Source organism: Protopterus annectens, chromosome 13.part0 (genome assembly GCF_019279795.1).
Source record: "Protopterus annectens isolate FY-2018-M chromosome 13.part0, PAN1.0, whole genome shotgun sequence".
Classification (NCBI taxonomy): domain Eukaryota; kingdom Metazoa; phylum Chordata; order Ceratodontiformes; family Protopteridae; genus Protopterus; species Protopterus annectens.
The window spans coordinates 575,811,783-575,824,587 of record NC_056747.1 but is presented as its reverse complement, the minus strand read 5'-3'; the positions used below and the strand labels follow the sequence as shown (position 1 = coordinate 575,824,587).

The 12,805-nt window shown below is 41.5% G+C and overlaps 1 protein-coding gene across 1 annotated transcript in view; it reads right to left on the bottom strand.

Moving 5' to 3' along the window:
• Window positions 1-12,063, bottom strand: part of TMEM248 (transmembrane protein 248) — a 452,360-nt gene extending 440,297 nt beyond the window's left edge. Inside the window, exon 1 of the mRNA XM_044054239.1 lies at window positions 11,783-12,063. The gene's annotated coding sequence lies outside the window, so the exon portion shown is untranslated. The remainder of the gene's footprint in view (window positions 1-11,782) is intronic.
• Between the last annotated feature and the right edge of the window lie 742 nt (window positions 12,064-12,805).

The following is a 12,805-nucleotide window of genomic DNA, read 5'->3' as shown; positions in this document are numbered from 1 at the left end:
CACAGTTGTAGCCAAGGAAATTTTGAGCTGGGAAACTATCTAAATTGCCTAAGCAAAGTAAGGCCTTACACCAAGTTTAATGCTATTGTAACTGAGAAAAAAATGGAGGCAGTAACTTTAGAAAAGGGAAGGAGAAAGTTACATAAATGGATTTTTTTTATCCCAGTACATGCAGAATACTGCTGAAGAGGAATGATGTCTAATGGATGGCAGAAATTGAGCAATTTTAAACAGTGGAATGACTGACAATTGTTAAAAAAATGTATACTGAAAGGAAAACGTTACAATGATTTATTTTCTATTAAATGTAAGTGTCCCTCTAGCACGACGGCAATTTTGATTTCAAAAATATTTAAAAACATTTAAGACCATGTGGCCTAGCCCTACTTGAGAAAGGGGATACAGCCTGAGGGCAGATAAAAGCAATAAGAACTGGTTGCAATAATGAACTGTCTTGAAACTTCAAACTCAAATAAGTTTATGCAGCCATCAGACCTTGTGGGGCTTTTGCTTCTTTGAAGTCCTATCCCCACACCTACTCATGCCCAGTAAAATGCCCATGGAACTCTCAAGGGCATATTATTTATTCTGTGAGGGAGAAACCCCAGGATATCTCCTAGAAGCCAATGCTCCTGCAGGGTTTTATGGTCCTCTGCAGGGAATTAACTACAGATGTGCACCATTACCATGGCACTGCCACACCCCCAAATGGGAAGGGGGTGAGCCAGCATCACTCTTCTCCCTCACAGCAGCTATCTGAGCTGCTAATCAAATGCATATCATCTGGGTCACTGTCAAGACTCTGTCCCTCTACTCCCAACAGAGCTGGCATATACAAGCTTTAGATTTGATATGGAACCACTTGAAAGCAGAATTATTTCTATAGTCCAACACTACACAGCTGAATGACAATTTATGATCCATTTTATTGAAAAAAGATTAGCTATGCAATATTTGGAAAAGGTAACAGTAAAACAAAAGCACAATTAATGAGTACTCAAGATAAAGCACAATCAGTGACTGCATGTTTAAAAAGTACTCAAGACATGCACATTCAGATGAAATGTATGACTCAAATGCAAGTGTGCTCATGCTGCATTAAATGTCATGGGCGTTACAACTGGGCAATTACATTCCACAAGATATTAAAATGTTGCACTAACAGCAGTACTCTAGCAGTGATAAGTTTATCAACAGTTTACCAATATTAGAAGGTCTCAAATTTGCATGCCACTCGATTTTATAGGGACTACTAAGGAAGCAATGGGGAAAATATGGACTACAGACTTCTGAGCATTTATAACAGATATAACCAAGTTGGGCAGAGTTTGTTCACCTAAGAGGTACATTCCAATGGTCATAATGACTTGTGTATTAAGATATTCCACCCATCCACAACCTCCCCCCAATTTCTACACATGGGGTCAGTGTCACTAACAGTGACAATGCACTATAGCCAATATTCACACTGCTGGGTGGCTAGCCATACAGTGGTTCTTCCATACCACACACACACACTAGGACTTATTTGGCTCTGCACTCGTCTCCATTCCCAAATATTTTACACTCCAACAAGCTAATGCTAATTCCCCAGAGCTCAGAGTATAGCCCATTAAACATTACTGAAACATTTATAAACCTTCAATTTTACAGTGTGAAAAAAAAAAAGATAGTTAAGATAATGAAACCGGCACCCTCTGAGCACCTGGACATTCTGTATCAATTAAACTAGGACCCCCAAACTGCTGTTGCATCAATTAGCATTTCTTTAGAGAGACTACTGGATCCCTGCTTGCATGAATGAGAATGACTACATATCTGAAGTTCAGTATCCTGAGTGCCCAGGAGTCTTAGCCGATGAAGCCCAAAAATTTTGGGAATGTTAAGTTAAATGCCTATGGGATGCCACTACTTAAAAAAAGCACCTACTACTTCATTAAGTATCCCAACTGAGGATGTTGGAGAATAAATACCCCCCCCCCCCAAGGAATACTGCTCAGAAGTTTTGGGTGTCATAAATTTCAAAAGTCACAAGGTTTTATATTGCTTTTGAATGAAAAGCACTATGCAGAACTACTATTTCAGGTTTCTTGAAGGAAATTAACATGCTCTACTTTAAGAAGAAATTTCACATAGGTAATTTCGATCATGGTAGAGTTGTTGCCATATATTATTTTCTGAATTGCAAATATGACAATGCGTAATGGTCTGAGTTACATTGATAATTCACTGGCAACAACTCGCCACTTCTGCCTCTTTAGTTTCACTTTAGATCTTGGATAAGACTTGAGTGATTATGCTTATTAGGTTACTTTGGCTGATCTGCAGAATTAGAATGTTTTGGATGTGCATGCTTTTTGATTTAATATGGAATGTTTTAGGGTCCTTGAACATTTCTACTGGTAATGTGGAAGTGTGCTGAGCTATAAGATTTCTGATTCTTAAAGGGCCAAAAATGCATTTCTTTTGGAATGTATATTTTATGAAAGGTTACGTTTGGTAACATGGAAGTATGCACTATAAACATTGTGCAGTCACTAGATTAAGTTAAGATTTAGAGAATAAGATCCTTCCTACAAGCTACACTATGGACCCAATTATTTTTTGGCATGGGATCAAGTTTATGGACTTTTACAAAGTAAAATATAACTTGGAGAAGCGTCACATTCCCATAGGTAGTAGACCATATACCATTTATTACATACAGACTGACATTGCTTTTTTGTTTGCATCTTGTGATTTTAGCAATGGGGCATTCATGGTAGGTCACAATACTCTGAATACAGAGAGAGAGGTCCACATGGACTTTAAGTAAATATGACAGTAAAGTGTAATTGTATATGGTACATCCTAGAATGTTCAGCTCTGTATAAACTTACTACTGAAGTGATGAATATTACAAATTCTTGAAGCTCAAACAGGGGACAGGGATGCTAGGTCATGATCAGAGTTAGATTCCTTACATTTGTCAGCCCACAAAGGTTTTTATCTAAAGCAAGAAAATGGTTTGATGTATGGAATGACTGGAAGGTGCTAGGTACATTTTAAATGCTTCATATTTTTAGAGAACTGTGGAAAGGTGCATGAAAATTAAAGAAAGTGCATGTTAAGAAAGCACTGCTTTTTGTGCTTGACCTCCAACTAGTTATTTGGACAGGTTGGCTTTGCTATTTCTTGAAGTATAAACATAAAATATGCTATAGGCTATAACCAAGGTTTGGTTGGACTTGAAAGAATGAGGTGTGAAGCAGAGTAAATGAGAGTGAGGTGGCTTAATCTCAGAAGCTGGAGACAGAATATGGATGACTGGAGCCAGCTTTCTAGTGGTGACTTTTTCAGGTAGGTCTAGTGAGTACAATGTGCAGCTATCAGGGTGAATTTGTCTTAGTACAACAGGGCAGGGATAGTAAAAGATTCTGTGAAAGAATCACCACCACTATGAGGATACCAGAAGAATGCATTTTTCAACTAAAAAATGTGATCCAGAAATATTTGTGGGGAACGGCACGCAAAGGGGTGTTTTTGGGGGGTGCGTGAACTGGGTGAGCTGTGTGGAGTTTGGCACATTTTTAGCTATACATTTACTGTCAATCTAGTTTGTTTTAATCTGTATAGATGTTAAGACTGTACCACCCCTCATGACACAGGCAATGAAAATATTTAGTTACAAGACATCCAAATATAAAAGGCATTTTTTGCATCTTATGGGACAGTATTAGAGACAAGAATACTGTTTACAAGATGGTATACAGTTAACCAAATCTTTAAAAATCAATGGTAGCAAATTTAAATTCTGTGCCACCCAAAAAACTTACCACTGTATCAACTCTCCATGGCCAAATCTCTGTTCACCAACCAACCTTAATCTAGTTCTTCTACACTTCAACAGAAGACCACAAAACATAAATGTTTCCCACTTACCCAGGTTCAACATTGTTCAGTACTAAAATTGCAATGGTTAACTTTTCTTAGAAAGTAATAACTACTGCAAATTATCTTACTTATAAAATAACTCCTGCCCCTCACTCAACCCACAATGAGCCTCCACAGACCACATCTAGATCACTCAAGATTATCCTTAACTGCAAAAATGTCTATTAAAATCACATGAGGAACGCTAAGTAACCCTTCCAAGCACGAAAACTGTGAAATTCATTGACCCCTACAGCATTAACACTACACTTAAAACAATTCCGAAAGCTAGTGTTTCGACAATTCAACAGTGTCATGCCCCTGTGGCATTACCCAGGTCAAGACTTCCACTCATAGGCAAGTACTAGGCTAGCTGTCCCTTGAAGGCAATTTTAAGCCTAGCCAATTTCCCCTTTTGTGCTCCAATTAACCTATCCCATTTGGTTAGAGATTGGCCTTGTATGGTCATTTAATTATACATCACTAATAAGAACAGCCGATATAATACCATAGCCAACATGATGGCTCACATGCTTGGGATAAAGCATTTAGGAGCTACCTCGCACCGTTACTCCTTCAGAGGACAGTGCTAGGACAAGTTTTCCGTTTCCCATCCATAGATTTCAGTTGTGCTTTAATATGGACAGGGCTGAACTTTGTTTTATGTGGATGAGGAGCATATCCAAGAGCAGTGGTATCCTCTGCAAGATATACCTGCCCCTCCAAACCACTCTGATTTTGCAGGTTTATATCCCCAGACCAAAGTATTTCTGATACCATACAACATGCTGATGTGCAGTAAATCCATCAGTACGGGGTCGGAGGATGCCTTGTATACCAGACATAGGTCACCTCTTAGCAGTCGGTAAAATACAGAATATAGCGACAGGGCTTTGAGTTAGTCAATGTAAAACATGTTGTTTAGACCATATATCCTTTTAGTTGGGCATCTCTGTAGGCATTCCTTTTGTTGGACGTGTCTGGATAGATACATGCCAAAGGGAGAATTATACTCAATGACTGGTCTCATGAGGGCTGAGTAAGAGAGACAATGGCATCCCTAGATCTAAACACAATCTCTTAAGCTGTGCAATATACAAAAATATTCTTACAATGGACACATGCTGATCAAAAGATAGGCCACTGTCCACATAAGGTCCCAAATCCCAAACAACTGGGTCAACTCTCAGGAGGTGTATTGTTAACATGTTAGTTCCTTGGGATAGATGACTTTCCAAAGGATACAAAGCATTTTTTCACATTAAATGTCAGTCCATGATTTTAGCACCAGTTATTTATTTGGGACAAATCTTCCTGCAGGATGACCAAGTCATCTGGGGATTCGATCACTGCCCCTAGTTTACAATCATCTGCAAACTGTCACCCAGTGCCCTTCAGTGTTTGCTTTTACTTCAGAAGAGTAGATGCCAAAAAAGGAGATGTCCCAGCAGGGTCTATAATAGATGATCGAACTTTCAAAAGTTAGACTATCATATGGTCGGACACCATATTTCAAAAGTTAGACTATCATATGGTCGGACACCATATGCTCGAATTTTTGTAAGTTTGAATGTTTTAACGGAGATCTCCATACAGCACAGAAGGGGAAGATTTCCCTTTTCTGCACTGTAGTGTGATTTCAGAGTTGGTATACTTAAAAGAGCGGGGGGGTGCAGGGTTGGCTTGCCCCCCTGCTTAAAATGTTCAGGTAGGTTGTGTGTGTAGTTTTTTTTTTTTTTTTTTTTTATTAGATTTTCAAACTTTAAGTTCAATCATATGGTGTCGACCAAATGACAGTCGAACTTTTGAATGTTCGACTAATATAGACCAGTCTCAGCACAGAACTATGGGGTACACCACTAGTGACTGGTCTCTATGGACACAACTTGCCTATTTTGATTTCCTATGTCCGGTGAGGCAGATGGCACTCCAACTCACCCCAACTTCAAAATCTGACGAGTACAATTTTACACTTTTTCTTCCCACTTTCCCCTTACTATCTTTCTAGTCAAACTTTATTGTTCTATCCTCTCTCACCCCAAAGACACTTGCTGTCCTTACATCCTCCCTCAACTTTCAAACTCTAAAGGATATTCACTCCCTTACACATCTCAATTACTCTCCTTCTAATTCATCCATCATTCCCCTCTAGTATCTAACCCTCTCACAATCCTTACTTCCGTTTATTCCTTTCCTCATGAACAATAATTAAGCCACTTTCTTATTACAGTGCTGTACCAACTACAACCATACCAAAATGATTCACTACACTTTTTGCTACAAAAGTACTATTAAGGCTAACTTACCAACACAAAATTAAATACTAATGATCACTTAAATGTATACAACATGCCATCCCCTCAGATGAGGCATTAAACTGATGTCCCATCTGCCTAAAATGGCTGTAAACAAGGAGGATTTAAAAGACCCTAAGGCTCTTTTAGAAAGACAGCATGCCCTGGCCAAAGTAGCCTAGTCAGTATGAATACCACCTCAGGCCTTCCCTCAAGAGGCCACTGGATCTACTGGGACCAACTATACTGCTCAGACAAGCTCCACGTGGGTTTACAGAGTGGTCCTAGCAGCAGGGAACTCAGAAAAGCGACTACCTTCTGGATTTAAGTATCTTTGCTTTTTTTTTCACTTGGAATAGCTTCTGTAGCTTACCTTGAACTAGCCTGAATTGTTTTTTTAACCGATTGCTGCATTATTTTAAAATCTGCACTTAAAGTTACATTTTAGTCAAATTTGATTGAAAGTTTGCTTGTTTGTTTAATTTAACTGTGGAGGCTGCCCACTAAAGTGTGCTAGCCTGTGTAACTAATTTATCACTGTTTCTGCATTTTCTGCGTGTTTCTACCAAAAAAAACAAAAAAATAATCCTTGCTTTCCCGCCTTCAACTAGTTTAGACCAGTTTACAGACATTGCTGTATTCTGGGCTGTGGTGTAGTTCCTGTGTTGTCCATTACCTTACTTGGATAGTAGGAAGTTTCTTTGCTCACCAGTGGGAGTGGGGAGCCTTGAGCAGCCTACCTGTCCTTGGGGGAAGTGACCTCAGCACAAGAAGATGTAGTAATTGGTTGTTTTGGACCATTTCTAGTTCTTTTGTAGTTCACTGTTTAAAATCCGCATTTGCACGGCTTTGCGCGATTGTGCGCATAGCGTTAAACATTTTCTGGCTCCGCCTAGTCTGCTCTTCAAATTTTCCCTTAAGGAAGCTCTACTCTTAGTATAACCAGACTACTCACTGTATTATAAGCCTAGCACTTGTTCTCAATACTTCTCTACTAAGTAAGCACTCTTGTACTAAGTAAAGCACTACATCTACTTACCACCCCTGTGAATATCCACTTCCCTTAAAGGTATACCACTCCCTTATACTGTTCTAGCATGTCGAGTGGTAGATTATTGGCGTCGTCTCCAGTTCAGCCGGTCAATCTGGGCATCTTGAGACAATGCTACAATTGTCTCATGTACACAGACAACCCTCTCCTCCTTCCAACAAACACAAATACATGTGAGAGATGCAACTATATAGCCAAACTGGAGGCTGAACTCTCTCAACTCAGGGCTGGCATGACCAGACAGGAGGAGATGGCAATCACACACACAACAATCCCAGTCCCACATAGACCTACCACAACTGCAAACCAAACACATAAAAACACAAAGACATACTCGGAGGCTCTAATAAAAAACTTACCAAAACAACAGAGGCTCCCAAAGCAGACATCCAAAAATCCACCACCTCAAAACAAAACACATGCAACACATACTTCAATAAATCAGTGTGTCGACCAATCGCAGCCCTTAAGGCCAAACACCTTGCCTGACTCCATAGTCAGACACACTGATGTCCCACTGACCAGGCTGAACAAGGAGAAGGTGACTGTGAGCTGTCTATCGGGAGCTAGGATCCGCCACATAACACACACACTCAGGTCACTCCAAAGCAAGTACAAATATGACTCCGTCATTGTCCATGCTGGTGTGAATGACCTGAGACGTACCTCCCTGGACTACATGAAGAGAGACAGAGGAGCTCTCCAATTATGTAGCCCAGGCTGGTACGACCCTGACCAGCATCTTGCCCTCACCAAGAATGATACCACAATACAAAGACAAGATGATCAGCTTTAACAATTGCCTCAAGTACTGGTGTCATTCTAAGGGGATCCAATGTCTGTCTGCCTGGGATGATAGGTTGGACAAGCCACGCTGCTTCGCAAGGGATGGCTTACACCTGTCACCACTGGGCTATGCTGCTAAACACTAGGAGCCTAAACCAAAAACTACAAGAATGATGCCACAATATGAAGACAAGATGATCAATTTCAACAACTGGCTTAAGTATTGGTGTCATTCAAAGGGGATCCAATGCCTGTCAGCCTGGGATGACATGCTCGACAAGCCATGTTGCTTTGCTAGGGACGGCTTGCACCCGTCACCCCTGGGCTTTCGGATATTGGCAAAGGCTCTTGCCACCCCCATAGTGCCTTTTTTAGGCAAAGCTCAAAAGACAAACCCACCTCCATAGGTATCACAAGGGAAAAGAAACTAAGGGTAATGCTACTCAACGCCAGAAGTCTAAATCTCAAGATGCAAGCACTCAAAACTCTCCTCAGCATGGAGAACATAGATATCTGTGCAGTAATAGAAACCTGGTTCAAGGCTCCCGAGAGCACCCCAGCACTACCAGGTTATACCTCATACCATAATTTTCAGCCCCAAAACTCAGACCGAACCACAAAAGGAGGGGGAGTATCAATATTCGTCAAAGATACCCAACACCTTCAGGTTGGTGGTACAGCACGAAGCATCGGAAACTATCCACGTGCAACTAACAGTGGGTAAATCTGCCTTCCAGTTTATAGCCTGCTACAGACCACCCTCCCAAACCCAGGAACCCCACTCGACCTTCCTGAGAACACTGGAAAATATGAAGGTCTCCCCAAACACCATTATATTGGGCGACTTCAACTACCCAAACATAGACTAGGAGCATTACTCTAGCTCCAACACCCTAGACCAAAGGTTCCTAGAATTTATAAACTCAAATGCTATGGAACAACTTGTCACCACTCCCACAAGAGGGGAAAACATACTGTATCCCTCACTGGTAAGATCAGACCATAAATTAATCTCACTGGATATCCATATCCCAACCCCACACCCTGCCCAGAAAACCACAGTGACAAACTTCTCTAAAGCAAAGTTCACACTCCTCAAAACCGAGGTGGAATCCTTCAAAGCCCCCAGGCCTGTGGAAAATACGGCCCAGACTGCAGAATCCTTTATAAACGCATTCTATGAACACCTTCAGGAATGCATGGATCATGCAATCCCAAATAAAACCAAGACCCAATCCCCCAAAGGCATGCGTCCTGTCTGGTGGACCCCAGCCATAAACAAACTATACAATAGAAGGAGGAAGCTACTGCATGATAGCGCAAAATCCCAAAAAGGGAAGGCATCTCTGATCAGTATTAGAAAAAAACTATGGGCACTCATAAAATCATCTAAGGCCAGCTTCGAGAGAAAAATTGCACACGACACTAAAGATAATCACAAGGCTTTCTTTAGTAATGTTAGGAATCTGGGTGGAAATTCCCAGATATGCTCAGAGTTGGTCCAAAATGACAAAAAAAAAAATACACTGAACCCACAGACATTGCCAACATCCTGGCTGACAGGTTCAGCGCAAACTCCCCCCCCCTCCCCAAAACAGCAATTATCTATCCAGCAGAGTGCTGCCCCCCTGACATCTCAAATGCTCAGGTGAGAGCCGCCCTCTCCAAAGCAAACAACACAGCATCAATGGGACCAGACGGTGTCCCGGGCTGCGTACTACATGAACTCCAAGAAGAGCTGAACCCCAACATAAAGCTACTGTTCAATCTCAGCCTTACTACAGGATACTTACCCAAAGAATGGCGTACAGCAACAGTGGTCCCTCTCCACAAAGGTGGTGCCTCAACAGATCCTGGAAACTATCGCCCCATAAGCCTGACTAGCTTGGCCTGCAAAGCTATGGAGAGGATCATCATGGAACTCAAAGATATTGGGGACCTACAGACACTGGATCCTACCCAGTTCGGCTTTGTTAAGGGCAGATCCTGCCTCTTAAACCTGGTTGATTTCTTTGAAACAGTCACCAAGGCCATTGATGAGGGGAAGGTGGTCCACACAGCCTACCTGGACCTCACAAAAGCCTTCGATACAATACCCCACTCTGGCATCATAGATAAGCTATCCAGCTTAAATATAAACCTCTATGTCACTAGATGGGTTGCAAACTGGCTCAAGGACAGAACCTACATGGTCAGAATTGCTGGAGCCATGTCAGACTCCAAATCAGTTACAAGTGGCGTCCCACAAGGCTCAGTCCTGGGACCTCTCGTTCGGCATATATTTCTCAGAGGTACAGGCCAACACGGGAGGACTGTGGCTGAGCAAGTTCGCAGATGACTGCAAATTGGGTGCCATAATAGACTCTCCAGCTGACACAAGCATCCTCCAAAAGGGTCTCATTTGACAACCACGTGGCCAAAGTGGTTAGAAAAACCTTCTATATAGCCCACCTAATCATGAAGGAATCCACATCTAGATCAAGGGAGGTCATTGTGCCTCTTTACTCATCCCTCATCAGGCCCATAATTGAATACAATGCCCCTTTCCTGCAGGCTGCAGCAACTGGAAAGACCCCAAAAGTACCTCACCAAGAGGATCAAAGGGCTCAAACAGATGCCATATGCTGCCCGGTTAAAGAAACTCCAGCTTTACTCTGTTGCATACCGCCTGCTTAGAGGCGATCTGTGCCTGACGTATAAAGCCATGTCCAACCCGGAATTAATGGACATGCTGCACCTCAAAATCCAAATCCCATCGAGCTACGCGCTCGAGGGACTTGAACCTCAGCACTGAAATAAATAGGACATGCTGGAGGGACAGATTCATAACCCGGAGACTCCCTTCACTCTGGAATTGAATCCCAGTCCAAGTTAGGCAGAGTCCCTCATTGACTCTCTTCAAAAGAAATCTTGACGAGTGGATGGGAGATCGTAGGTTTACCCCGGGTATCACTTCTGTGTCACTCCTAAACAGAGGCACAGTAAACTAACCTCGAAAAAGAGCATAGTAAAACATTTAAAATGGGTGGCGAAAGCCAAACACACTCTGGCTAGGCTTACAAATGCCATAGGGCAGATAGCCTAGTATGAACCTATGAACCTATATAACAAACAAGGTACTGTGCATTCGCCATTTCAAAAAATACAAAATCAAATATTAAATATGGAAAAGTTCTCTTTTAGTAATGCACTATACTCTTCATCTCAGAATTCTCATTACCAGGTCCAAACCATTAATAAACCAAGTAGCCGGACATGTCTACAACGCATTATGAAAGTACCACAAGGCTATGGTAAGGAGTGCTGCCATATAGTTCTCATCAAGGTGATGCTCCCATACTGTCTAACATAGAAAGTCATAAATGGGAATTTAAAATAAGCATCCTATTCGCAAAGTTAACCAGTAAATATTCTATTCCAACTAATAAACTATGTAATTACTTGCTCCAGTATTCCGGCTTCCAATCACACCGCAACTGTTTCCTGTAGAACCGAAAACCTTTTCACTACAGTACTCTGTAAGGAAACTGGTATCAACACTTGTCATTTAAATACCTATGCAGTTAATCAACTCATAATAAAAACAGTACAAGAACCCCACTAGATACTTCAAGAACTGCACAGTGCAATATCAATAACACTTTTTTTCATCATATACCGGTAGGAAAAACAAACCACACCTCTCACTTTTGCATTCCGTACTTTCCTGGCACTTATACCGGTATATCAACAAACCTACCGTTACCGGGTGGTCGAGGTGACAGATGCTGGAGCTGCGGCCTTGTCCCCCTCCAAGGCGGTACCTCCTCCGGTGGTGGCAGTTTTAACTCCACGATGACGTCCCCCTAATAGTCATATAAACCTTGGTCTATGGGTCCCAGACAACTACGGTTCACTTCTACCCCTACAATCCACAAGCCCCACATCCAACCTCCGTATTCAAAATTAAATCAGCAATTCCCTTTCCCAGACGTATGCCACACCCCTACCGGGAAGTACATTCGCAGTGCATTATAGGTAGGTTGCTAGAGAAGGAAGTAGCAATGACTGCATAGTAGGTGCTTTATACCGTTAGTAGTTTATAGGGTGTATTCTTTTTGTTTTATTTACAAATCAGTGTTTTAACTTTTAGTGAAACATTGCAAAAATACAGAGAGATATGTGCGCAAATACGATACATTTAGTTTCACAACTCTTTATCATGTTAAGTTTAATTTAAAACATCTTAATTTACTTCATTATTTAGAGGACGGTCAGAAATTCTGCTTGTGTTTACATGGACATTGCTGAATGGCATGTCAATCATGCCTCATTCATATGCAAGTTCGGCCGTCAATCATACGCGCCACGCCCACTCCTGCGCGAAACTCTGGATGAGCCAGTCAAGTGAAACATCACCAAATAGTGTTTCTAAGGAGGGCTGCTTGTTGCTGTCGACCTATTTCTTGCTTACGGAGTGGGGGGGCAACAGCCCAATATTTTTTTTACCAAGAAAACATTTTAATTTGAAATTGACAGAATAAATGTATGTAAATCAGCGCGCATCATACCTCTCAACTTCATAGAGCATGAAATCTGGACAAAGCTATAAATAATGGGGGGCACTTTCTAAATATTGTCTTACAAACTTAGAAAGTTGATAGAATAACATGTTTTGAGTTAGCGTGAATTTTCTGAAGGGCATGAATCCTGAAACTCAAGTGTTTGTCATTATATTTTGACTGGAATCCTCAATGATTGCTAGAAAAACAGACTTAAAAAA